This window comes from Mycteria americana, chromosome 5 (genome assembly GCF_035582795.1).
Source record: "Mycteria americana isolate JAX WOST 10 ecotype Jacksonville Zoo and Gardens chromosome 5, USCA_MyAme_1.0, whole genome shotgun sequence".
Taxonomy (NCBI): Eukaryota; Metazoa; Chordata; class Aves; order Ciconiiformes; family Ciconiidae; genus Mycteria; species Mycteria americana.
Genome location: NC_134369.1, coordinates 61153433 through 61180086, shown reverse-complemented (window position 1 = coordinate 61180086; position 26654 = coordinate 61153433). Strand labels below are relative to the sequence as shown.

The 26654-nt window shown below is 37.8% G+C and overlaps 1 long non-coding RNA gene across 4 annotated transcripts in view; it reads left to right on the top strand.

The window, feature by feature from the left end:
- The window catches only part of LOC142410663 (uncharacterized), a 292399-nt gene that overhangs the window by 189486 nt on the left and 76259 nt on the right, over positions 1–26654 (top strand). Inside the window, exon 18 of one of the 4 annotated variants that reach the window (XR_012775989.1) lies at positions 1185–1670. The exons of 1 other annotated variant lie outside the window; for it this stretch is intronic. This is a non-coding gene — a long non-coding RNA (uncharacterized LOC142410663). Of the gene's footprint in view, positions 1–351; positions 1671–26654 lie in introns of those variants that run through there. 2 more of the 4 variants (XR_012775994.1, XR_012775984.1) reach the window with 2 other exon arrangements.

The window sequence follows — 26654 nt, the reverse complement described above, 5'->3', positions numbered from 1 at the left end:
TTATGTGAAAATTAAAAAAAAAAAAACAATGAAAGGCAACATCTGACCTATGAAACTGTTTTTAGAAACACAGAAACTGTGTTTTTAGAAACAGGTCAAATTCCTTTGAGGAAACACTACTTGTCCATTTAAATACTGAAACACTCAAATTGGCTTCAGAAGTTTAAGTCTTACAGGATATCATAGTATTAAGCATATCAGTTTTGGGGTCTCAGTCTTCTGAGGGTGCCTGTCTGTGTGTGCCTGCCTGCTTTAAGTACCCATCAGTCCTTTGCTCTGTTGAAATCTTACCATCTGTTTTGTGTTGAGCCACTTGAATAAACTATTGCTCCCCTTATTCTTTGTGTACAGAGCTGCCTTTTGGAACACAATGTTTAATCCAGCTCCTTGGCCCAGAAATTTCTTCTTCTTATCCAGTTGTCCTGCCCCAAGTGCCCCAGTTGTGCTTGGGTTCTCAAGAGTCCAAAGTCAACATTGTAGAGGCACGGGCATGCTGAGTTTGTGGTTGAGGGCACATCCAAATATTGCTACATCCCAGATTTGGTTCAAATACTTAGCGTAGCCCATTTATTCAAATTAAATAAATGACATTTCTGCAAAGGAAAGAAGAATGGGGAGAGAAAAGGAGCAGGGATCAACTGCTGAAGTCTTCCCTGTGTTCAAAAAACACGAGCATTCCTGTAACATTACACTGACTGTCACCAGGGACCCAGAGGCCCAGTTTCAAGTTTTTGCACGGTGCTCCAAGAGTCCCAAGCCACAGAGCTATGCCCATGACTTAATATTGCCAGCATTAAGCAGATTTTCCGGGGAAATTTTTTCAAGTACTTCTTTTTTTTTTTTTTAAATCTTGTTTTCTTCAAGAGGCTAGAGACTAACACGTGGAATAGATATCAATGAATTGTTTTCATCCTACAAGCTAATGAGCATGTCAAAATTCCTTCAGTCTCTTCCGTCTCCATGTAGGACTTTTAAATATCACTTTCTTTGCTATCCAACCTATCGGCTAAATGTTTTGTTGAGCATTTTAACAGTTTATGTAAATATATTATATGCATTAAAAATGCTTAGAAATGCGACCTAAAATATGAAAATGATGAACTTACACGTTTCTTATAATGATTTCTTATGACAAAAGGACCTATTTTTCAAAATGTTAATTTATCTTGTTACTTTTTTAATAGTTTGTTCCAGCTTCCATTTCTTCAGGCTGGCATTCAATGGTATAAATCCTCAGTGAATGCGTATGGCTATTTTATATCCTTTTAAGTTAGGGTATTTTGCTGTATCACTCGCTACATAATAAAATAAATGGAGGAAAACTTCTCAGAGTGCGTACTGCCAATTTATCCTAGAATGTCTCAGCTTGTACTGGCGCACGGCCTGACCACTACAGCAACACGGTGTGCTCGTGGCCTCGCGCAGGCCAGCAGCTCCCCAGCTCCTGCGCTGCTCTATCACTGACTTGCTGTGTGGCCGTATGCAAATAAACCAATCATCCTGCAGCTCGGTTTTCCTTACTCGTAAGGATGGCAGCACTCATCTCCAGCACTAGAAGACCAAGACTCGTGAAGGCTGAATCCAACAGCAGCAAGCTACCAAAGCTTTGATCTTGTAGCCGGGTACAGGGCGGGGTGCTGGCAGCTCAGCTGGGGTGTCTGCTAGCGGGGTCCAAGGCGAGATGGGCGCCGCAGGATTTACTCCGGGAAACCTCCTGCAGATGCCAGGACTGGGTTCCCTGACTCCATTGAGCTGTTCCCGAGTACTTCATAAGCTAAACGAGCCCCAGTAAAATAACTTTTCATAATACTGTGAATATATAACAAGGTCTAAAAATGCAATAGAAAAGTGCACTCTGTGAATATTGTTAATGATTTTGCTAGCATCGAGAGATAGTTTCCACATATTCTAGTATTTAACACTACTTTCAAATAGATACACAGAATATCCAAATCAGTCATATCTGTGTTACAACATTAATAATATTAGGATCCAAAACTTAATCCAATCCCTTTTATTGCTTTTGCAAAATGCAAACATTCATTTGCCACATGTTGTATATGACTTGGACCTGCATGTAATAATAAATCAGTTTTCTTAGACATTCAAGTGACAGCAAGTGAAGAACAGAAATAATACAGTCAATTTGACAGAGCATATTTCAGCAAGAATATAATTTTTGAAGAGTGTTATGAGCCTGAGCTCATTTGTGCCTGGATTTTTTTTTTTTTTAAAAGATAACCAGAATTTTGCCCATACACTTAAGATTGAAGGCATTGTTCTAGTTAATGGAGGAAAGTCTATTTCTCTTTCTCCTTTTCTCCTTTTTCTTTTTCTTTTTCTTTTTCTTTTTCTCCTTTTTCTTTTTCTTTTTCTTTTTCTTTTTCTTTTTCTTTTTCTTTTTCTTTTTCTTTTTCTTTTTCTTTTTCTTTTTCTTTTTCTTTTTCTTTTTCTTTTTCTTTTTCTTTTTCTCTTTTTCTTTTTTTTTCTTTTTCTTTTTCTTTTTCTTTTTCTTTTTCTTTTTCTTTTTCTTTTTCTTTTTCTTTTTCTTTTTCTTTTTCTTTTTCTTTTTCTTTTTCTTTTTCTTTTTCTTTTTCTTTTTCTTTTTCTTTTTCTTTTTCTTCTTCTTCTTCTTCTTCTTTTCCTTTTCCTTTTCCTTTTCCTTTTCCTTTTCCTTTTCCTTTTCCTTTTTTTTGTTTTTGTTTTTGTTTTTGTTAATTTTTCCTTTTTTCTCCAGGAATTATTATTTTCTGAACAGAAAGAAATTTCTAAAATCTATTGTTTACTCGGTCATTAAAAAAGATAAACTAATAATGCTTTTGCCTTTTTCCACCCCAAGAAAGAATAACATTACAGCTGAGCCTCTGCTACAATAGGTTTTATATTTTAGAAGATTTAATCTGTAGGGATGAGTTAATGTTTCCAGGGAGTGACATCACAATACTAGTTAAAATGTCTCTCTCCTATACATATGAGCTCAGATTGTTGAAAACGAAGTTTGAATACTAAGGCAGTTAACTAGTTTGGCTCCCAAAAACACCAAATAATAGCTCCTTCAAAACAATCTCCTTTAAGTGGATGAGATTCTTGGAAATACTATGACATACATCATAATAGCTTGTTGCAAACATAGATCTGGAGACTTGCTCCTGCCAATAACCGAAGATGCTAGAATACAGCAAATTACTTCTTGTACATACCCTTGCTGGTTCCTGGAAGGATAATTTCTTCTTGTTTTAATATCGATATTCACCATTGATGGCCATAGCAAATGAGTGTGGAAACACTATTTCTGGAATACACTTAGGCTGGTATGAAACCAAAGCAGGACTAGAATCTGAATTTGAATTCAGCTCTACAAAAATCTAACATAATGTCATCATTTCAGAATTTAAACAGCCAACTAGCAGAACACTTTCTCTATGACCAGGTATAAGTAACGCCTGTTGCCTTAAATGCAATGGTCTTTTTTTGTGTCTTGTTTTTAACGTATTGTAGAAGGAGCCAGAACCTCAAGAATATATTAATTTAGGGAGCCTTTGCTTAGAGGATCTTGCTTGAAAGGACTTGATAAAGAAAACTCATATCTGAGTGTGTTGGCAAAATTAACTCTTCACTGATGCTTGACTTCAATGCCAGAGTAAAGGGACTTCAGTATCACTAATGGGCAGGGAAGCAGAAATGAGAAGGAGCCATCAGAGAGGCCTGAGGTACAGCCAAGTTCTAGAGAAAATATGCACTATTATGGTTCATTGTAATTTAAGTTAATGCAAGAGAAGCCCAAGAGGGAGGTATATTTGGAATCACATCCAGGGCATTCATTCTTTTTGGAGCAGGATGAGAACTTATGTACTAGTATCATCCTGTTCTTACAATTATTAACTTGAATAGCTGTAGCATGAATACTGAAATTTCTGAAAAAAAATAACTCCATGTATGTGTTCTATGGAGGACTGTCAAATATCAGTAATGTCTGTTAAAAATATTAAGTATCATCACAGATTATTCTATTTTTTAATGTGGGACCTGGGAAAATTTGAAGGGAAATCTTACACTGTGTGTGCAAAGGACACACACAAAGTCATAGCCTCTTTTTTTGGCACATCTGCAACTTTAAAATGTCTAATGCAGTTTTTGGAATGTTTTTATAAAAAAATATAAAATGTATATTCTTAAATGTCAAGGAACATATAAGCTAATTTGTAAAGTCACATGGGTTTCATTTTGCCCTCAAATACAGTCATCAATTCCTTTGTGCTTAGGAGAAGGATTGGACCCACCTTTTTTACCGGTAGAAGGAAGACAAATGGAACAGTTTTTCAACATCTCAAGATACACAGATCTACTTAGACTAGAACTACAACAACAGCAATATCAACACCACCACCACAGTCTTCCAGTCCTTTGACTGGTACTTATCTGACCAATAATGGCCAAAAGCCATCTATCATTGCTTAAGCTACATGATGATAAAACCAGAGTCTGGAAAATATCATTACTTGATCTATTTGGTAAACTTTCAAATATTTCTTTCAGAAGATTTGCCAGGCAAACAGCACAGTATACAATTTAGTTTTATTTAATTTGTGTTTTATTGCTTTTGAATGTAACTTTCAAAAAAAGACACGATTAAAGAGCTACAGCTGAGCGAAGGTACAAAGCTTCTGTTGTAGAAAGCTGAGTGAGTCTGAGTCTGTAGATCATGCATTTGTAGATGCATTTTAGTCCAGAAAATTGTGCTGCAGGGGTGTTTAGTGGGTTTAGACCTGTGTCTGAAATGAGCTGGACAGGGTGAACACAATATCTTACTTGAACTTTTTCTTTGTTATGGCTGCTGTTGGTTGTGTCAAGGCAAAAATATCGGTACATCCAGACAGGGAGATCATCCATTCCTTATTTCAAAGGGATATCACATTATTCATTCTTTGGTTGCCAGAGTAAAAGAAAGGCTGAGTCAACAAACCAGTGCTTTGCAGAGACACTAAATAATGAAACTTTTAATTGAGCTTTGTTTTCACTGTAGAATTCAACCAAAAGAAATCCAATCTTTAAGTAAAACCTATCCACAAAGCTCCTTCCCTCAAAGAATAACATCTTCTTTTGGATTGTCTGAAGATTTTACTGTCTTGCAAACCTGAAATTGGAAATCACCCATTTGGCTTCATTTTAGATTTCTCCTGTTAAGAAAAAGAAGTTTATTAACCCAGATCTTTAATTTTATGTGTACGCCTCAGGCAAAGAGCATGAAAGAACATTTCTGGACACATTTCTTTAATGGCTCTGTAAACAGCAAATGTTTGCTACCTATGAATGCTGCTATGTTTATTGCAGAGTTTCGATGAGTAGCATGCAGGATTGGGATGTGCAACATGCCAGCGCTTTCTGAGCTGCTGATGGGGCTGCAGAAGATGAAGCTTCCCAGCTGAGTGGGAGGTACTGCGAGGAGGTTCGGGCTTTAGGCAGGACAGGGTGAGGCTTTGAAGCAGAAGGAAATGAAAGATCTGTCTCAAAGAACTGGAGTGGAAACCCATCAGCTCCAACATGGAGATCACTGCTTGAAAACTGTGTTTCTTTTGTATTTGGTAAAAGCGAGGAAAAGAACCAAGGACTGGTAGTGATTAACGTAAACATGACAACATTTGCTTCTCAAAGGGAGATTTGATGAGTGACTGAATCTAAAGCCTCTTTGCTAAAGGTGTCTTCATTTCCCCAAGACCTGTCTGAAAAGAAAGGCATGTGTAAGTGAGCTCAAGCAATACCGATTTGCCTCTATGCAACACCTTTAAAATCAAAGGCTCCCAAGACTCTTTAGCAATTTGCATGGCAAAGATTTCAAACACTGTTAAAATGCAAAAGGATTGGGAAATGCATTTGCAAAATAGCTGCAGTCTTTCTAAAGGAACTGCAGCTAGGATATGCCCAGGCCTCAATTGTTCAAAGATTGTTTTATTTCTTATTTTTTTTACTGGATAAACAGTGGGTGTGTATAGGCAAATATCTTGGACTATATTCCCAACACACATGGCATATAGAGTAGATAAATTATTTAGAATAAGTAAAAGCTGACTTATTAATATGAATGTCTCTATTTTATTTGCTCAATAAATTATTTTTTAAGTACCAGGAAAAAGCACAATAATTGCCACAAATTTTACTGTAGCTAAAGCAAAAAAGTTTTTTAATCACTTATGATGAAATTATAATAGGAATTCCAGCATAGCTGCTAAGAAAAGAACCGTTAGAATTTTTTTTTAAGAAATGTAAAAGTATAGACAAATATAAGGTGACTGTTTTAAAAGCAAAAAACCGTACATGTTATCATTTCACGACAGCAACTTAAAACAGTTTTGTTTTCTGAAGTTCTCTCACAGAAAAAGAATACATCTTCGTAAGGGATGTGTGTGTAGTCAACAATGTAATAACTTTTTTCAAATGTAAAGACAATGACTAAGTGAAAAAGGCATGTTTTTCTCTGTGCTCACTACTGCCTCAACCCGCATAAATATAAAAATATGCCAGTGATTGTTTGTTATTACACAGTTGAAAGAGGAAGAATCAGTTGTCTGGATAATAATTTTCAAGATGGGAACGAAACTGCAGCAGGAATACGATAACATAAAAAGTGTGCTGCAGTCAATGTTTAGAATTTTGACAATGCACCAAATTTGCATAAAGGTAGAATAACAGTCTTGGATATGATAAAGTGTAAGACAGTGCAATAATTGAAGGTTAAGTCAATGACAAATTCTTTGCTTATAAATATAAATGTAAAGTACAGGAGCATCAAGGTAAACTAGAAAGGGATTTCACTCTGTAGCATATCCAAGCTCACAAGTATCTGACTTCATGTTTTGATTCTCACCACTGCCTCTGGAAAAAAAAAAAAATGGACCTTTCTGGAAATCATAAGCATCACTGAGAGACTGAAACCTCAAAAAATGTTGAATGCAGTTGATCTGTATGAGAGACTGTGCATAGAAAGATTAGGTAGCACATTTGGATGCTTCTAGAGGATTATAGCATAAATATTTAAACATTCTTCCTTCCAGTTGTAGTGCTTTCAATTACTAAAAGCTTCTGGAGTTCTTCGTCTCCCTTCTTACCTCAATGTTGTAGTCAAAAGAATGTTCTCCTTCTGTAGACAGACATGCAAGCAGAAGTTATTTGATATTGATTCTGATGTGGCTGAGCTACAGATTAAAATTAATTCAAGCCATGCACAACAAAGAGTTTAATGAATTGATTTAAAACAATTATGTATGGAAATTATACAGACCAATAAGCATAATTTCAAAAGTAATTCAAGTGTCTAATAATTTAATTGCGTGCTTGAGGGTTTAATTGCATGCTTGAGGGTGTTTGAAAGAAATGATAGAAAAAAAGTTATGTGCTAACAAAACCAGTGCATCTTCTAAAGCACTGCCTTCCATTTTTTACATGGCGGTTCCATACTCCCATTCTAGGAAGACAGCCATGTTGTTTCAGTGACACTCGGTAGTCAGAAGGCACTTGTACCCATACAGATCCTTTCCAAGGCTGGGCCTTTATTTCATAATTGTAACAAGAATAAAGACAGGAAACAGGCACTGTTAGTGAAACAGCAGCATTGAGAATACACAGAAGTGACTAAAGCCTCCGCAGATGCATTTAGAGATTGATAAATAGCTCAGAAAGCAAAGATATTTAATGCAGAACAATGGGTAATAAAACACTGTGGACATTAGAAATATCAAATCAGTTCACAGGGCAGCCAGGCAGAGCACTATGAGCTTGTATAACTATCACCAATGCATCTTCCAGCAAGTTGATTCAGAAACAACTTCTGAACTGTCAAGCAACATGAAAATGTACCAAAGGGATTTGCAGAATGAAAAAGTAATAGCGGTATCTCCCAAGTAGCAGTAGCTATGAATCACCTTTGACTGACACCATTGCCTCTAGCAAGGAATTTTAGATTCTGTTAATTTCTTTTAATGAGCTAAAGTATTTGAAAATATGCTTTGAGAAACCACAAGGATACAGTAACTAATTCTGGGGAACAGTACGCTGACTCATCTCCCACTGAAGTCAATGGAAAAAATCTGATTGATTTCAACAGGTTAGACCAAATTCATGCCTAAAACAAACAAAATCTTTGACAAGTTTTCATGAATCATGACATAAAAATATCCCAAGTGTACTTGATTGGGTCTTTGGACTTCTCTGTATGTGACAGAAGTTTTTTTGGCTTTAAAATACCAGGGCTAGACCCTTATATTTAACCTGGAACAGCTCACACTAGTTGCTGTAAATGTCCCTCTTCCCTCCCCTGCATGTTGGCCAAGATTTGGTGACACTGAAAATTATTTGTGGAGAGGAGCGGCATGCCCTGACAGTCTCCCACGCTCACCGAGAACACAAAGCTCCACTGAAACCTCCTTTTGTGTTTGTTCTCAGAGTTAAAAAAATATTAATCAAAATTATCTTCTCTAATAATAAAAGGAGCCATCATCTGGCTAAAAATAAACACTGAAAACAAAACATAAAAACTGCAAGCTTTAATTAGAAACACAGAACATTGAACATGTCTGATTCAAACCTTTGGCTTGGGTTCCTGCCTTGAAAATAGCATAGCAAATCTTGGCTAAACGCTAGATTTGTTCTGGGCAGGCATCAGGAGCACCCAGGCTCCTCAGCGCTGCGCAGCCCCCAGCCCAGGGCAGCCCGGAGGAGCCCTTTGCCCACACACAGGAGAGCAAAGCTGCTTGCTTTGGTCAATCCACCCCAGACAAGGCACCGAGCTTCCCATCTCCTCCATCAGCTAGAAGATTTGCCTAGTCTTGAGTTGGCTCTTTTAGATGCTTTTGAATTGAAGAGAGTGGCTCTCATCCTTTCTTCAGCCAGTTTTTCGTGTGGTCTGTGACAGCAAGTGAGGCAAAAAGCTGCTATAGTTAGTAGGAATCTACTGTCCTTTTTAATCAGAATTGCAGGAATTTTAACTCTCAGCAGTTGTTGCAGGACAATCTCTAAAATAATCCTGTCTTGACAGAGTTCAGAACCTCCTGTTCTAGGAGGCAAAATTTAATAAATCTTTTCCTCTGACTTTACCTTGCTGAAGATCAGACCAGATGATATATCTTTCTAAGATATCTGATATTTCTATGCATTTCATTGCACTAGAGTATAAAAAGTCAGAGAAACACTGCTTCCAAGATGGGAATTTTCTGGAGCTGGGGCTGCCTGTGCTTCTCTGTTCGTGTAGTGCCAAACACAACAAGATACTGATCACCGAACAAATAAATGATAACTGAAAAACTATTCTTTCCTTAGCATATCTTTTTTTTCCTTTATCATGGGCATCTAGTTACATTGCAATAGAAAGAAATATAGGCAGTAAAACACGGCAATTAAAGTGATAAAATTCTGTATTAGATTTTTTTTCTAAGTTCTTTAGGTGTCTCAGGAATGAATTTGGTTTTTTTTTTTTCATGATGGCCTTGATCTGCCAAGCATTTTAGAAGCAATACTCATGCTTAATTGTTGTTAGGATTGGAATCTAAATCACTTCTTCTTTGAAGTATCTTGCATCTCTTATACATACATACAAGTATAGTACACAGAACTGATAAGCGTGCACCTTTTATGTAACCTTTGCAAACACTAATCTTTTCATAGAATGCCATTGAACTGGTAAAGAAGGATACAGTTATCTTCCAAAGTACTTACGAACAATTGCGTGTTATAAACTTTTATGTAGCCACATAATGGTCGACATCTGCTGACACTCAAACTATTATGTTATGAAATTCTATTTTAAATTCATTTGTGACTTCTTTTCATCTTTCTGATTAACTCTTGTATCTGTCAGGTATGTTTTGTACTGCAACATGGTGATCTAGAGAAGAAAGGTTTCAAAATAAACATAGGGCCCAGCTATTTGCTGGTGACCTAGTACGGCACTGCTGAAAGCTAAGGCTGCTGTAAGGCAATGTGTGAACAAAAATTTTTGGAGATATTGGCAGATAGATGGTTCTGACAGTGGCTGTGGTAGTCTGGGTTAGTCAAGGCTGTGTGCCAGCCATGATCCCCGGACACAAAGGTCTGCTCTTACTTTCCCCAAAGTGAGCTTAGGTTCTGTAGGCATGCACACATATTACATACATGTGTAAGGACAAAGGACAAATCTCTCCTCCTGCTCTCTGAAATCAATGAGAAAAACTCCAATTAATCTAGAAGGCAGTAAAAAATTTTCAGTGGTTTCAAAGAAAAATAAAATAGGAAGTAATTTCCAAAACTGAGCTAAGAAATACATGAAGAGACAAAACTGAATGCATTAAGAGGACTTTGAGGACCAGAAAGTCAGAAAGGAGTTGATTGTAAAGTAGAGATAAAAAATATGAGTAAGGATGAATGTAGAAAATGGTATAAATCTGTAGGAATAGAAGGAGCAATAACTAAAGTGAAATATGAACTTTAAAAAGGAGGAAATAAAAAGTATCAAGAAAAGCTAAATAAGTAAATTAAAAGAAGATGATAAAGGAAATTTTGATGAAAGGAAAAGAAAACAGACCAAAATAAAGATCAGGCTAAGGAAGATATATGTGATATGTGTGTTCAAATCAGCAGAGGACAGTAAAATTAATCTTAAAGTATTCAAAGCTCTGGCAAAAGCAATCTGTGAAAGATCAGGGATTATTCTGAGAATTTATGGGGAGTAGAAACTGGAAAAGGGCAAAGGTATGGTCCATCTTACTGGCTGCTTAGCTTAAATTTGCCTCCTAGAAAATATCAGGACATATTACTAAATAACCAATACATATGACAGGACTGGTCTTTTCAGAGTTAGACCAAAGGTCCATTGAGCTCTCTTTTCCCCTGCAATGGCCGATAATGGGTACCTCAGGAAGAGAATAAAAATAGAGAATATATACAATAATGGTTTTCCAGCATACCCTCCCAACCTTCAGCAATTTGTGGCTCAGGTATTCCTTTGTGTTTAGTAGCCCTCAGTGGATTTATGTCTCATTATGGTGTCTGGTTTCCTCTTGGATGCCTGTAGGCTTTTAGCATGCACACAGTCCTGCAGCAAGGAGTTCCACATCTGAAGGCTGGTCAGGAGCCATATAAGATAAGGGGAAAACCAAACCAAAATGCCTTGCACGAATTGATCAGAAGAATGTCAGAAAGCCAATCCTGTTTCCTTTGCTGACAGAACTGTTCCAGTGATTGAGGAAAAAGTAGATGAGATGATATACTGTGATTTTAGGAAGTGCTAGATGTTGCTCATGTGACTTCTCTATTAACAAAGTAAGGAAATAAACTATGTATACACAGAGGTGAAAAAATAGCTATACATTGCTTGCTAACAAAATAGGGAGGCAGTTCTGATAGGAGCCCGTAAGGCTACTGGGTCTATATGACATTTTTATTAAGAGGAATGATGCTACATGTATGGGAGGATTGAATAGCACTCTTGCAAATGCTGCTTGTGACATGAAGGGAGAAGGAATTGCAAGTGTCAGTGGGTGTGTTGGTATCAAAAGAAAAAATGTGAAAAATAGTTTCATAAAGCTCCCATGGAAATGAAGGTCTGAGTAAGAACTTCAGGACAGAATTTCCAAGATATTGCAAATAGTCTTAATGCTCAGATCAGTTTCCGATGCAGCAACCCACTTACCTCAGAAAAGAACGTGTAATTGTGTGTTGAATGGTTTTAATCCTAAACTGGTGCATAACAGTGTAACTACACTGTTGTCAATGGAATAAGGCCAAATTCCACCACCAGTTAAAGATCTTGCGCCTGCGTTTGTTTTGTTTTACAAAAGAAAAAATCTAGACTATAACAGAAAGTTTAAGAAAAGGAATTCTGTGATAAGGTTGTTGGGTGAAATATTTTAAAGAGTATCTTGGGATATGAGAAGTTCTGAAATAGGGTGGATACAAAACCAATGGTCGGTTTTGTGAGTGTTAAGATGTTAATTATACATGAAACAAATGAATGCATCTGTGTAATAAAGCCAGAGCTAACTGAATGCCAAGTGATTCCAGAAACCATTTGGGCTGAAATGGTTCAGGGTGCTTGTTGGCCAGTGAGCAGCAATATGAAACCTCATTCCTTTCCCCTCCCAACATTCAAATTGGATCCTGCAGGCCAGACCTACAAAGGTATTTAGGTCCCCCATTCTTTTTTAGGAACCCAAAGTTAGATGCTTAAATAGGGATTGAGAGCCTGAAAGTCTTTGTATATCTTGGCTTGTATATGCAGCATTTTCTATAGGCTTGTGCACAAATCACAACCATGAAGGAACACCTGGGGAGGGAGAAAGGGGAACTGATCTCAGAGCTTCATATGTTTTTTATTACTAGGTAACTCTTTCCATGCAGTGTATGTGTACAGAATGGTTGCCGCGCTTGGAGTCTGGCTTCCAGGGAGGCCAGCTTACATCACAGAGCTGGGAATAAACAGCCAAAAGTTCAGTACTATTTAGTAAAACCCGACCGAGCTACATGATCTTCAGGCATAGAAAATACATCTTTTGCACTGTTGTGGAGTACTTTATGAGCTGTCAGTAGATATGGCATGACTTGCATTCCAATTTCCCATGGCTGCAGTGTGTTGCCAGAAATATCTTTGTTACTCTTGAATATGTTCTGTGTTGGTGGATGGGGTGCAGGACAAGGTTGAAATGTCAAGAAATTAATCTGAAATGATGTTCTGAATTTCTTCCACATTCTGGGATCCAGCCCATACTGCAGGTGGTGGTCCTATAAAACAGTTGTTTTTCACAAATCATTCTGCCTGTTCATTAATTTCACGAACCAGAAAGCCATTTCCCTGTAGCCTTTTTTAAGAAAAGGGCCCTCCAGACCTATATGTCTGCTCTCCACAGTCTGCAAAGAGTTACACCTCACTTGTCAACGTATATGTGAAGGCACAGAGAAGTCACTGGGCGTTTTGGAGTTGCAAGCTAAAAAGGGAAACAGGATCTGTAAGAAGCATGAAGAATCTAAGCAATTTCTCATGTGAAAGTTAAGATTCTTCACTTTAAATGACTGAAGGTGCAAAATTATCTCATTTTCAAAGCTTTATCAAACAGGCTAGAAGAAAACAGATCAGCAATAACTGATGTCTACAGAGCTCACCTGTTGGGCAGACTTTTTCTCATTCATGAAACAGACACAATTTCACAGGTCAGCATTTTCAAACAAGGTTCCAAACTGAGGGCTCCAGGCAGGGCTTGCTAACACGCAATTAGTCCCTCTTTTGTGAAAGATTTAGAGGTTGCAATATTTATTTTTGTCTGAACTCAGAGCAAAAATGACGCTGTCCCATTTTTGTTTTCTGAGAAAATGATTTAGAGAAAAGGTGCTATCCAAGAAGGCCCACCAGACAAATTGTTAGATCTTGGACCTAGGAGTCTGGGTAAGTACCTTCCTTGTCCACTGAATTACCAAACAAGTCTTTCTCACAATCTCTCCTCTGCAGCCGTCAGTGTTCACGTAAACAATTCAGTGCTGATTGAAGAAGGAAAAAAAAGGAGAGACACTCAACCAAGATACATCTAGAAAGTGTGAGAATTGATTTGAGCCCTTGTTCAAACCATTCAGACCACTAGGTCCTGGATACTACAGGGCGACTGTTCTTTCCCCCCTCTTCAAATTGCACCCTGGCTCTGGGATGGTTTCAAATTCAAAACAGTGTATTTCTACGGGTCACACTGCACAGAATTTGCTGCATTAGAAGATTCAGTGCTCCTCCAAAGGAGTGTCTACCATAGCACATTTCACCTGACATTCACCAGCAGCGCTGACTGTGTGTGTGCTAACAGTCCCCACTGCCTGTTCTCACTGGCAAGGAGTTAGAACAACTTTTGACCCCAAGCGTGCTGGAAGGCATGAGTTAAGCGATCATTTTTGATTCCTACTTTCCCTACAAACAAGGGCTAACCAATAGCTTATAAATTCAGATAATTCAGCAGGGAACAGATACTTGGAAAGAAGAAATGATAAATGAGATGGGATATAGAGGAGCTTATGTACAGCAAGCTAGATAAAACTGTATTTGCTCCTGAGTGCCTTTGTGTTGTAAGGTCACCATTTCAGTGGAGAGAAACAGTGCTGGCACTTAGACAAGACTAAGAGCATGGGGGCATGGCTGCAGTCTGAAGTTTGGAAAAGGTGGACAAAACATTGAGGAAGGAGAGGAATTATTTGAGGACATATGAGAAAGAACACTGGAAGTAAGCTAAGGAAATGAAAGACAATTTAAAGAAAAAATAATTGGATGACTATGAGTATAAGCTGGCTATTTAAGACTTGGGCTCATTTTCACTTGTGCCAGGTATAAACTGCCTCCTCTGGTGCAGGGAATAAGTCTATGATGCCACAAGAGGAGTGCCCAGTGTAGCTTGGAGAAGTTGGAAGACTTACATACAACGTAATTTTACTCATTTATGACTGGACTAAAATCAGTTAGTTATTCAGTCCCTCTCTGCAAGCTAGTTTAGTCCTCAGGGAGAGACACAAAAAGCCAAGACTACCCTAAAAGAAGATTGTCCCCTCCTTTCCCTTCTGCCACCATCCCATCCATCCCCTTTCCTCTGCAAGTGCAAGCTTTTGTGCAGCTAGTCAGTGAAGATGATTGGGAAATGAATCAGTTTAAAAATAAACCTTCTGCTGGGTTAGTTTTAGCCTGGATTCGTTTCCTGATCTGGTTCATAATGCAGCCAACATGGCTAATGGTGTCTGTATCTTGCTCTATGGTCATAGTCTGCCTTCTGTGATTTGCATTAGCCTTGCAGCTGCGCGTGTGCGCCGTAGGACTCTCAGACCTTGCTAAGGAACACTGTGCTATGGAAAGAGAGGGCTGGGTCTTCCATGTGGGGAAATACCACTGTATTCAACTGGAAATATTTTACTGGAAATGTGTCTATTACCTTCGTTCAGACTAAGCTTACACAAAATAACTTGGTGACTAAAATATGCATGTCATAAAAATATACGTGCTAATTTCAGACTTTTCTGTGGTTTCATGACTACTATAAATCTGCTTATTCTCATGTAGCATTGCCTTTTAATAAGCTTTATAATTCTGTTCTGAAACTATCATGAAGCATCCATTCTGTCCTGAAGGATGCCGCTTCCAATATGGGCCTTTCTAACTCTAGGAGGAGAGGTCTGAAATTAAGGAGTATGAAGACCATCATTTTTACTGCATCTAAAAAAGCATATTATGCTTAACTCATTACCACTCAACTCTCTATTTTTCAGTTCTGCTGTCAGTCTAGCTGCATAGCTGTACTGGCTCAAATTTAATTCTACCCTAATACCGTGGTTCTGTCCATCTCCTCACCACCTCTAAAGTCCCTACTTAAACTCTCCCCGTTTTCTCTTGGCAGAAGGTCTTAGCAAGTTCTTCCTTTGATCTTTATTTCTTTCTCTTCCTTCCTTCATTCCTTCTCTTTCTTTTCTCTTTTCTTTTCTTTTCTTTTCTTTTCTTTTCTTTTCTTTTCTTTTCTTTTCTTTTCTTTTCTTTTCTTTTCTTTTCTTTTCTTTTCTTTTCTTTTCTTTTCTTTTCTTTTCTTTTCTTTTCTTTTCTTTTCTTTTCTTTTCTTTTCCTTTCTTTTCTTTTCCTTTCTTTTCTTTTCCTTTCTTTTCTTTTCCTTTCTTTTCTTTTCCTTTCTTTTCCTTTCTTTTCTTTTCTTTTCTTTTCTTTTCTTTTCTTTTCTTTTCTTTTCTTTTCTTTTCTTTTCTTTTCTTTTCTTTTCTTTTCTTTTCTTTTCTTTTCTTTTCTTTTCTTTTCTTTTCTTTTCTTTTCTTTTCTTTTCTTTTCTTTTCTTTTCTTTTCTTTTCTTTTCTTTTCTTTTCTTTTCTTTTCTTTTCCTTTCCTTTCCTTTCCTTTCCTTTCCTTTCCTTTCCTTTCCTTTCCTTTCCTTTCCTTTCCTTTCCTTTCCTTTCCTTTCCTTTCCTTTCCTTTCCTTTCCTTTCCTTTCCTTTCCTTTCCTTTCCTTTCTGTTCTTTTCCTTTTCTTTCCTTCCTTCCTTCCCTCCTTCCTTCTTTCCTTCTCTTTTTTCCTTTCTCTTTCTTTCTTTCTTTCTTGCTTGCTTGCTTGCTTGCTTTTTTTGGTTTGGTTTGGTTTGGTTTTAAATGTGACATGATCTTCCTCTTCCTGCTAGCTTGGGGCCCTTTCCTTGTTCTACAGATTTCTCCTTCTCCCTTGTCACAGACACAGACATGCTTCATGTGTTCTTTTCAGTTCTTTTTTTTCTGCTTGCCTCCTCTTACCCTTTCTCTTACCTCTTTATCTCCCATGTGTCCATTCTCCTCCCTCCCTTACTCCTGTCCTTAACCTCTTGGTGTCCTCTGGCTTGTTGTTTTCGCTGTTTCTAGTTTGTTCTGCTCGCCATACCATATGTTAAGTCTCTCACATCATAAATAAAACACTTTTGACTCCTTGCATCTCTAGCTACTGGCCCATCTGCAGTTGCTCTTTCATCTCTAAGCTTTCTGAATGTGCTGTTTACACTTTTTCTTCCTAGAGCTCTTCCAATCTGGCTTCCCTCCTCTGCCCTTAAATGAAACCATTCTTTCCACAACATCTAATGGCACCTGCTTTGCCAGATCTCAGACTCACTGCTATAACCATAACTTCTCTTGGCCTCTCTGCTTCTGCTCTCCTTGAAATCTCTCAGGGATTCCTCAGGTCTGGCTTTCCTCGGCTGCTTCTCTCACCTCTCTAATCATTTCTTTAACACATCCTCTGGAGGATCCTCCAGCTCTTGGTAAGGAAATTGAAAGCTTCTAACTGTGTAATTGCACCTACAACCAAAAATTCCCTTGTCATCTCTTTGCTGAAGATTCACAGATCTACCAATATATTTCTCTCCTGTCTCCTTTTGTCCTAAGTAAACTTTTAGTCTGATGCCTTTGTGAATGACTTACTAATCATTCAAACTTAGATTTTTCCACCACAGACCTTCTCACTATGTTCTTCTCAATAACTGTGGACTTCAGCATCGTTGAAGTCCCTAATCTGATTATCATCTAAATCCTCATGTTCAAGCAATGTCTAAATTTAACAAACATAGCATCTCCAACACATAGTGCTTCCTAGCCATGCAGGTTGCTGAAACACTTATCATAGAATCATAGAATCTTTGGGTTGGAAGGGACCTTTAAAGGTCATCTAGTCCAACCCCCTGCAATGAGCAGGGACATCTTCAACTAGATCAGGTTGCTCAGAGTCCCTGTCCAACCTGGCCTTGAACACTTCCAGGGATGGGGCATCTACCACCTCCCTGGGAAACATGTTCCAGTGTTTCACGACCCTCATTGTAAAAAATTTCTTCCAAAAATCTAATCTGAATCTACCCTCTTTTAGTTTAAAACCATTAGCCCTTGTCCTATCACTACAGGCCCTACTAAAAAGTCTGTCTCTTCCTCAGACTATTCTTTTTTTCTATTCTTTTTTTCTGACACTTAAATGATACAGTATCCTTTTCTCATCCCCTCTAAAGGCATTCTTGCTTCCCTAATGTTCATTCAGGAAACAGCAGCAAGACAGTATCCCTAATTCATAGTTTAGGGGTATTTCACGTATCAATTCATGTATCTCTGCCTTGATACCTTTCTGCTGCATCCTTCTTCTTTATTTCATCAAATAAGAGCACTGCCTGCTTTCAGAGTCAAAGCTCTTTACGCCTACTTCCATTTGCCATGCAGTATAAGCTGCCACTATCCCCTGTTAACTTCCCAGACAACGATCCTTGTGGTTTTGATGGCCAAATTTAGAAGGAACTTCCTGTAAAGCTGTCTCATTGCTTTGATTCGAATCCCTCTGTAAAACCCTCTTTCCTTTGGGAAGGACTGTTAAGCAGCTTAAAGCGATGATACTAAAGTCTCAGGTTTTGCTGCTGCTTTTTTGTTTTATTCCATTGCTTACCCTAGACAAGAAGTGTAAATTTTCTCAGATCCTTTCACCTTTTTTATTCCCTCCGTATTCACTACATTCTGGTCATAACTTAGAACATCTATGAGAAACAAATAATAACAAAGCAGTCGCCATTGCACAGTAGTTAATTTTGATGATTCTGAGACTGCCTAAAGCTTTTTTTGTGTATGTATATGTATCTGGCTGGCAACATGAGACTGGAAAGGCAAATATTCCATAGCTTTCTACCTGAAACTTTTAAAAAGTGAGAAATTTAATGAATGACGGGATGGACATTGTCATATAGCTGCTGTCAATATCTGGATTTCATTTTTCTCAAAATGGAATACCCGATGCTATATGTGCTTGTGTTTGTACGTGTGTATATATAGAGAGATATATATGTGGATATATATAGCTTACTGCATATTCTACTTGGCTGGTAGTATGTGTTGAACTTTTGATGTACTCTGTGAAAGGTGGAAAAATACTTAAAGTAGTTAAAGTGGTGTTGACTGATTGGTGAGTTGTTCTTAGTAAAAGGAGATAGTCTTGTATTCTGCCAAGCAGAGTTATCCTTTGTGTGGGGCAGGCAGTTTGAACCATCTTTTTTTTTCACTTGGTGTGTGGTCATCCTGAAATGCTTTAGGAATGTCTCTTTTTCTTCTTGTAAAGCAGATTTGTTTTTCTTTCCTTCTTTCTTTCTTATTTTCCGTTTTGGTGGATAGTTCATTTTCCTGGTATGGAGCTGTTGTCTTGTGGATTATAAGTTTTTAAAAGTATTATGTGTTTCAGCAGGAAAGGGACAGATCCTCAGCTGTTATAAATTGGCAAGACTGTTTTGAATATGAGGCTTATTTGAAGCTGCTTGCCATGATACTTATGTACTTCATGTAAATTAAAAGCCAAGAGTAATTTATTATTTAAATACTTAAATAATATTTGAAGAATAATTTTTTTTTTGCAATTCCAGTAATTTTCACAAATTCCCACCAGAAATTAATGTAGTGCCAGTTCCGCTAATGATCAAACTATACCTTAAAGGAAGCTTTTCAGAATATGACATATATTAGACTGCACACACAAAAATGCACACAAAAACATCTGTATCGTCCTTTTACAGATGAATATTCTTTTTTAAAGTATAGAGGTCTGGTCGGAACTGGAGGGTGGGACCTTAGCTACAGAACAGTCATGCCAAATTACCAGATTTGAATACCGTTTTTGTTTCTGATTCATTTGCCTTGCCATCACATCCAAGAGCACTGTGTTACGTGTTGCACACAGACTGGGGCAAATTGGAAGGCTCTTTCCTCACACCCTAAATGAATAACTATGGGATTCATTGTTGCAAGATATAATTCACCACTGGTTTCATTTTCATGAGCAGAAACTAAATCTGTCACTGCTGGAAATACTGCAGTTCTGAAAACCCCATTCAAAGTGGAAGAGACACAGAAGAGGGCTATTAGGTTGATTAGAGTACTGTACAGCCTACTCTATGGGAAGAATGAGACTGGTATGCTTATCTTAATAAGATAGAGGCTGAGGGAGGGATCTAATACCTCTCTGTCAGTGCTCATGGGAAGAAGGTGTTTTAGGCTATTTCAACACAAGGAAAGATGAGTATATGCCAGTTGAGACAATATTTCAGCTGGGATCTGCAAGAAGGTGTTAGTGATCAGAGCTTTCAGATGTCAGTAGCAGGAAGAAAAAGATCACAACCCATGTCCAAGCCCTATTTAGTTTCATGATGGAACTTGTTACAGTCCTGGAAAAGATGGTATGTCCAACTTGCTTCTGCAGCAGTCATGGGGATTTGATGTTCCAAAACACTTCTCATCCTCCATCCTTATAATAACGTAAGATGTGAAGAAGTAGATTCTTGATCTATATTTTTAAATAAAGATTTCACAGTATTCATGTCCTCTTTACTTTCTAGGTACGAGGTGGTTTTACATGACAGTCTAGTAAACCTTCTAATGTTGGAGGCTGATGGCCAGGTCAATGACCATGCAGAACAATAGTGGCAACCTCAGACACTGTTAGGACAGTTATTACTAAAAATTGAATCTCTACATAAGTCTAAGAAATAAGTGCAAACTGACTCTAAAAATTAGAGGACAACTCTGTGAATACCACTGCAAATACCACTGGCAAGAGACATGTCTCCAAGCTGTCTTCAGACTCCAGAGTAAATAAATAAAATATTTCGGAGAGAAGAGGGCTGTATATGTTGGCAGCATTGCTTGACTTTGTGTGTAAAACCAAGCACGATTCGAACTTCCACTAGGTAAAGACACCAACACAAGAAACTCATTTAAACTGGTCAAATTCTAACAAACATTTTCTGTGAAATTTTGGTGAGCTGGAGTTTGCCAGAAGTTTTTCCAGGAATTAACAACCTCCAAAGACTGCAAACACTTTTTCTTCTGAACATCTCTGGCCAGAATCTTTCTCCAAAACTCATAAAGCAAGAACTTGAGAAAACCTGCCTGAAAAGCAGTCTGCTTTGTAAAAATATATTAAGAACTTGCCAATCTTTGAAGCCAGGGAGAACCTAAATAAAGGCAGTGAAGACTTTGCCCTCACTCTGCTTCCCAAATACTCTGGGAGAAAATGAAAAAGTTTTAAACATACTACTGGGGGACTTGACCTTTTTCTATCCTCTCTCTTCTACTTCCAACCTCCTGATTTCTCTACAGGAAAGTCATATAAAATGGCTGATCTTGGTTCATCTCTATTTAAACATACTCCTTTGGGCCTCTCTCCCTACTCCCTCTCCCCACTCTTAGTCCTTGGTAATCAAATCTTGGCTTATACACATTCCAACCCACCCCCCAAAAGCAAACAAATAAAACACCCACATTCAGAATGAGATCACATTACTCAGTGATCTCAGTTCTAGTGTTACCTTACACTTTCAACTGGTCAATTATCTCTTTGGAGCAGTTTGAAATGTTCTATTGGCCCATTGACTCAGTGATATGATATTTGCTCACTTCTAGAAAGCCTAATGGACAAATGGCACTGAGCATGTATTCTTGGAAGAGATGCACTTGCCAAGCTTTTAGATCTCTGGTGAGAATCAGCTCAGTACAAAAGTTAGAGTCAAAAGTTGGGGTTTTTTTTAACATGAGAAGAAATAAACATTATTTGTAACTCAAAAGAGATTTTAACTTTAGACTCTGCCTGTGCACAGCCCCAATGAAGACAAGGGCCATGAGAAATGTGATGACATTTGGTTGCATAATTTTAAATTGAATGAGATTTACATATATTTTTAATAAAAACAAAGCAAGAAGCTCTAAAATTTGGCAAGCACAACTACATTAAATCTTCAGTCAAAATGTTTAAGAGGCAATTATGTAAGATAAGATGATCATTTGCACCTATGCAGTCATTCACGTTCTCTTGACTTTGTAGGCCCTAAAGCTTTACTATCATCCCACAACACTTGACCTTTGGGATGCTTTCATCATACTTACTTTCAGAAGGCTTACCGAAGAGTGGTTAATTCTGTGGCGTGTGAAATTTGCACAATACTCCTTTTTTCTTAATGGAACACATTTTTACTATTTTGCAAGCCATCCGCAAGTTATTACTTCACGTTTGGTTTTAAAATACAGTTTGGAAAATCAAAACAAGTCTTGATTACAAATTAATCATGCAGTGAAATAAATTAAAATACAAAATAAAATAAAGTAGCTTCTCAAGGGAAATGTTTAATCAGTTTCAAGTGTTCTTAAGAGAAATGAGAAACGATGCAGCACCTTTTACAGAAAGTGTTAAATAAGTTAACGATTTTGTAGACTGTAGCTGCATAAATAGTTATACCTAATTTAAACCAGCTTTCAAAGTACTACAGCAAGATAGGGTTTGGCATAGCATGGTTGAGTAGAAAGAGGGTTCTGTTTTTTCTTCCTTTCTTTCCTTCTTTGCCTGCCATACTTACAGTTTGTATCTAACTCTGATCTATCATCAAATCATGTATGACAGAAGTCTTGACCTGTTGGTTACTAACAAGCCTTTGCTATTTCTCAAGACCACAGGAAAATCAGAGGTAAAACTTAACAGTTAGAGCCACTTGACAAAGAGAGAAACAGTATGCCTTCAATATATTTATTTCTTGTTACTGTTGTGCCTGTCCTGCCTTCAGATTGGAACCACAGAATCTGTCCTTAGAAGAGCTTCCCAATTCAAGCCAGGATACAGGGTAACATCCACTTCAGAATATGTTCTATGTTGCGTTAACCTTAAGCTCAGGCCTAAGTGCTGTCCTGATTAGGAAAGAATGAAGTTCATGAACCAGAATTCTGTATGTGGAGATCTTCATATCATCTGGACTCTTGATCTTGCAATTACAACGCATTAAGGCATAACCTTGCCCTCAGCTAGATGCAAGACTTCATTGCACCCAACAGGCACCTTATTCTATTTGTCCATGTGTTACTGAATCCTGTGTCCCAGTTTATAGATTCTCTTGGACAAGGATGGCCACCTTTGTTACTCATTTGTACTATATCTGTACTATATTTGTACTATATTTGTGACTTTGATCCCTTTGAACCATAGTTATAAAATTAATAATAGTAATAACAGTAATGACAACAACAGAGATATACCTGATATGTATTCATTGCACTGGGCAGACATGGGATGCTTCTTCCTTTTCTGCTGAAGTCAAGCATCATGTATTTCAATCTTTTCCATCCTCAAGTATTTCTTCCATTATTAGTCTAAGAACTATGTACTTTATCTCTGCAGTCATGTAGCAATGCCTCCAAGCTGTTACTGTGGAGCAGAAAATTTATAGTCTAACCAGTAGGAGATACAACACTCAAGGACATTTTTGAAACACAAAGCTGTAAGCTCAATGCATGCCAGAGTTACATCCCTGACGGTATGAGTTCTGCACCAAAACCCACTTCAAGGATAAGAAAAAAATACCAGTTCCAAAAGAAATCTGTTAAAATTCCCAGGAAGCTTGGTATCCCTTTGGCCTACCATCACACTTCTATAGCAGATGACAAATCAAAGTTTGCTCTTGCCTTGTCTTTATCACAAATAGAGCTACATAAACTCCAGTCAAGATTTTTTCCATATTCCTTCATTTCCATGACCAATTTCTGAAAGCTATTTACCAAAAGTTTCACTAATTTCCAATTAATTAAAGACTGCTGAATACCAGCCACTGAAATTTAAAGACTATGTATATGTATGTACTAGACTTGAAAGTGTTCTGTGTGTTACAACAGTGTCTTGTCTATAACAGATCTATGTTGAATACCTGAGTGGTAAATACCTGTAGTAAAAACATCTCACTTCGCTTTCTTCCGTGCATATTGTTTAAGTATGTAGTGTCTATCATTTAGTCCTGATGATGAAGTTCTTTCATTCAAGTGCCTTAGTGGTAAATATTTACAAAAAACCCCAAACCCTGTCAAAAACAGAACCTTGAAATTGCAGCTAAAGGTTGTTACAGGTGCCAGCAAATATCTTCGAAATGAAATTAAGGATATGGCATGCCCTCAGACAAAATGAATTCTAAGACCAATTCAACCAATTGAACCAATGGATTTTCCTTAAAACAACCTTGTACCAGGGATCTGAATTATCTGTGGGACGTATGAGAGTTTGCTCAGCAGCTGTGCTGGGCAGCTTAGCCCCAGAACACATCAGAATGGCCACATATTTCACCGCCTTTTTGATCAAAGGAAAACATTCACTTATTTGACGTAGCTTTCCCACAATAATTGCATGCTACAGCAAAGCAAACCAAAGCATCTGATGCCTTAACTAAATAGGCACAATCAAAGGACAGAACAAACAACCCAACATGCCATTCCACCTCAAATCCTTTTGCTTTCGTCCTTTGCTCTTTTACTCCTCCAAAATGCCTTGGAACATAACCACCATTACATAGTAAAATGATTCAAGGAACTTTTCACCAAATGAGGAATAAATTATGAAGACCCACAGTGAGAATGCCTATCTTATTTCATTCTGTGTGGTGACATACACTATGGCCAAACATGCCAAACAGTTACCTTTCAGAATTGTAAACTCAAACAAAATTGATGTCTACATCTCTCCTTGACTATCTCCCCTCTCTTTGACTGTCTCCCTTATCTTTGAATTTATTTGAGTTATTGCAGCTTATTCAGTTATGGATCTCATGTGGAACTTTTGTAGAGCTGCTTTACATAGGATTTGCATAGCCACATACATAGTATTCTAGGATTTAATGGCCAGTTGACCATTGTGCTACATCTCCCAAGGAGTCTCTGAAGAGTTAAGAGCCCTGGCGTTGTCTGTAGCGCAGAGGAAAGGCTAGCCATGGATTCCAGCATTGCTTTTTATTATGTTGCAGCTGTACTGCACTCAATTCTACTTGGACAAATTCCTGAACAAGAATCTATTTCCCTCACTTCACTTTTGGAATATGTACTGTTTTGGTTTTTGGCTCAGCTTTGAAGCAATGTTCTTTTTGTCAGTATTGAAGGAATGAAGGGTATATTTAAAGAATAAACTGTTGGGATGTGTTTGGTGATTTTGATTTAGGATGTAGGAATAAGGTTCTCAAGGGGTGGAAAACTTGAATTCTAAAAATAATGACCATCTAAAGTTTGGTGGAGGTATTATTATTGCATTCACTCATATGGTCCTCGCTTGATTTACATCTCTATTTAGGAACAGGGAATTTGTTTACAATGCAACAATATTTATAGCAGTTACAAGCTATAAGTGCTTTTTTCCAGTGGTTGTTTAAATAATATTAATAAAATTCAAATATAGTACGATATATTAGCTCTCATACCTAGAAAACACATTAGCCAGAGTTTCGCTTACCACAGTTCTTAAACACTGATGCAAACTCACTTGGTCACTTGTGTGACTTCTAGGTGGGTGCAAAGCCTGAATAAATTAAGTCTTGTGTGTGTGTAGGTCACTATAGTCACTTAGGCTCTTTTCAAAAGACAGTACTTGACTACCATTTCCTCTTTGAGGCCTTAATAGAGCTAAACCTCAAGATATACAAGATACGCTGTTTCTCCATAGTTTACTTATTCCATCCAATCCCCACAGTATACTTTGAACTGTATTAGCTCCACTGTCCCAGGATTCACTCTACAGCAGGGTCAGGATTTGGATCTAAACATTTTCTTTGTAAAAATAGCAACGTGGAGAGAAATCAGCAAACTGACTCAATTATAGGCTAATGTTACCACTTTGTTCATTGCCTACAGGCACTTACACATTTAATGGTTTGCTTCACTGCTGTGTAAAGGTAATCCATGCAGCAGAACAAAATCTTTCAAAGAGGTTGGCCAAGAGCTTCTTTTTTTTTGTACTGTGGCTTGCAATGATGAAGTTGGAAAGTAGAAATTTTGACAAAATAGCAAAAGAGAGTTGCCCTTAAAACAGAAAAATCAAAGGAAACAAAGCTCATTCTCCCACAGACTGAAGTAGGGATCAATCTTGCCTATAATGGGGAAAGAAATTTTGGATTTCCTTTGGAATGGTCAGCTTTCAGAATTAAATCCTCTTTTGGTCAATGCCAGTAGCTAAACAGATGAAGCCCTTAGCAGAAGATGACAATCTCTGCAACTGGAGAAAAGAGATCAGGCTTTTCATGAGAGGCTCCAGGATTTTCACATCTGCGCATAAGAACAAGTAGACACTGACCAGTGACTTTCACTGGTGTGTATTCAAAAAGTAAACCTTGGGCAGTCACCTAATAGTAGGTCAGGCAACAACTCACTTCACACAGTCTGGCCCTTTGCATTGTCACACCTGTACAAATTATGATGTGTTCCCTACAGTGAGCCACACAATGTCGATCCCTTAACCACATTTATTTACAAATAAGTATTTTGGTCTGCAAGCACAGTTGCACAGTTTCAGAAATCCCTTTTCTTCTCTTTCTCTTTAATTAAACTATTAATTTTTATTCTCTTCACTTAATTATGTTGTTGCTTTTCCAGGAAAACAGAACATGTTATCTCTTACTAAATCAGGAGAAGAAGAATTTGTTACTGCATCCCTAATCTGACCAGTGGTGCTAAATTGGTCAATTTATGTGCCTTCTTGCTCTCTTAAGCACAGTTTCTCTCCAGAAATGAGACTTTTTATATAAAAGAGCATGAAGTAAATGGTTCATTCCACTTTCCTGCCTGATAAGATTTTGGATTGAGTACATTTAAAATACTCTTTTATTGCCCTGTAATAGATTTTAGGCGAACACATTTATTTTTGTAGTGATCAAACAGATATGGATATGTTTGTCATCTGTTACAGATCTAGAGGCAATACAAGGAAAAGAAGGCTCCCCAATGCATTTTGCATGAAGGCATTTCCACCCAGTTTGTTTACAGCTAAGGGGCCCTTGTCTGGCAACGGTGACATACTCATACACTCAACTTCATGACCACAAACAGTAAGATGAACTTTGCAAGGCCTGCTCTCCAGGTGCCAAGCTAAGCATACGTTTTAGACTTTGAAGTCCTGAAAACTTCACTGAGACTTGTCTGAGTGTCCTGACTCTTGCATCGAACCTAAAGTTCAGCAAAATGTTTGCCACCTGTAACACACCTGTGAATGACACAGACAGCAAATTTGGAACATATGCACTGGGGGGGAACAATGCATGAGAAATCCTGAGGGAAGCTGCACCACCCTGTGAAAGGGTGAAAGACAGTGTTTATGCAGACTTGAAGAGCAAAGAGACTCTGGATTGCCATTG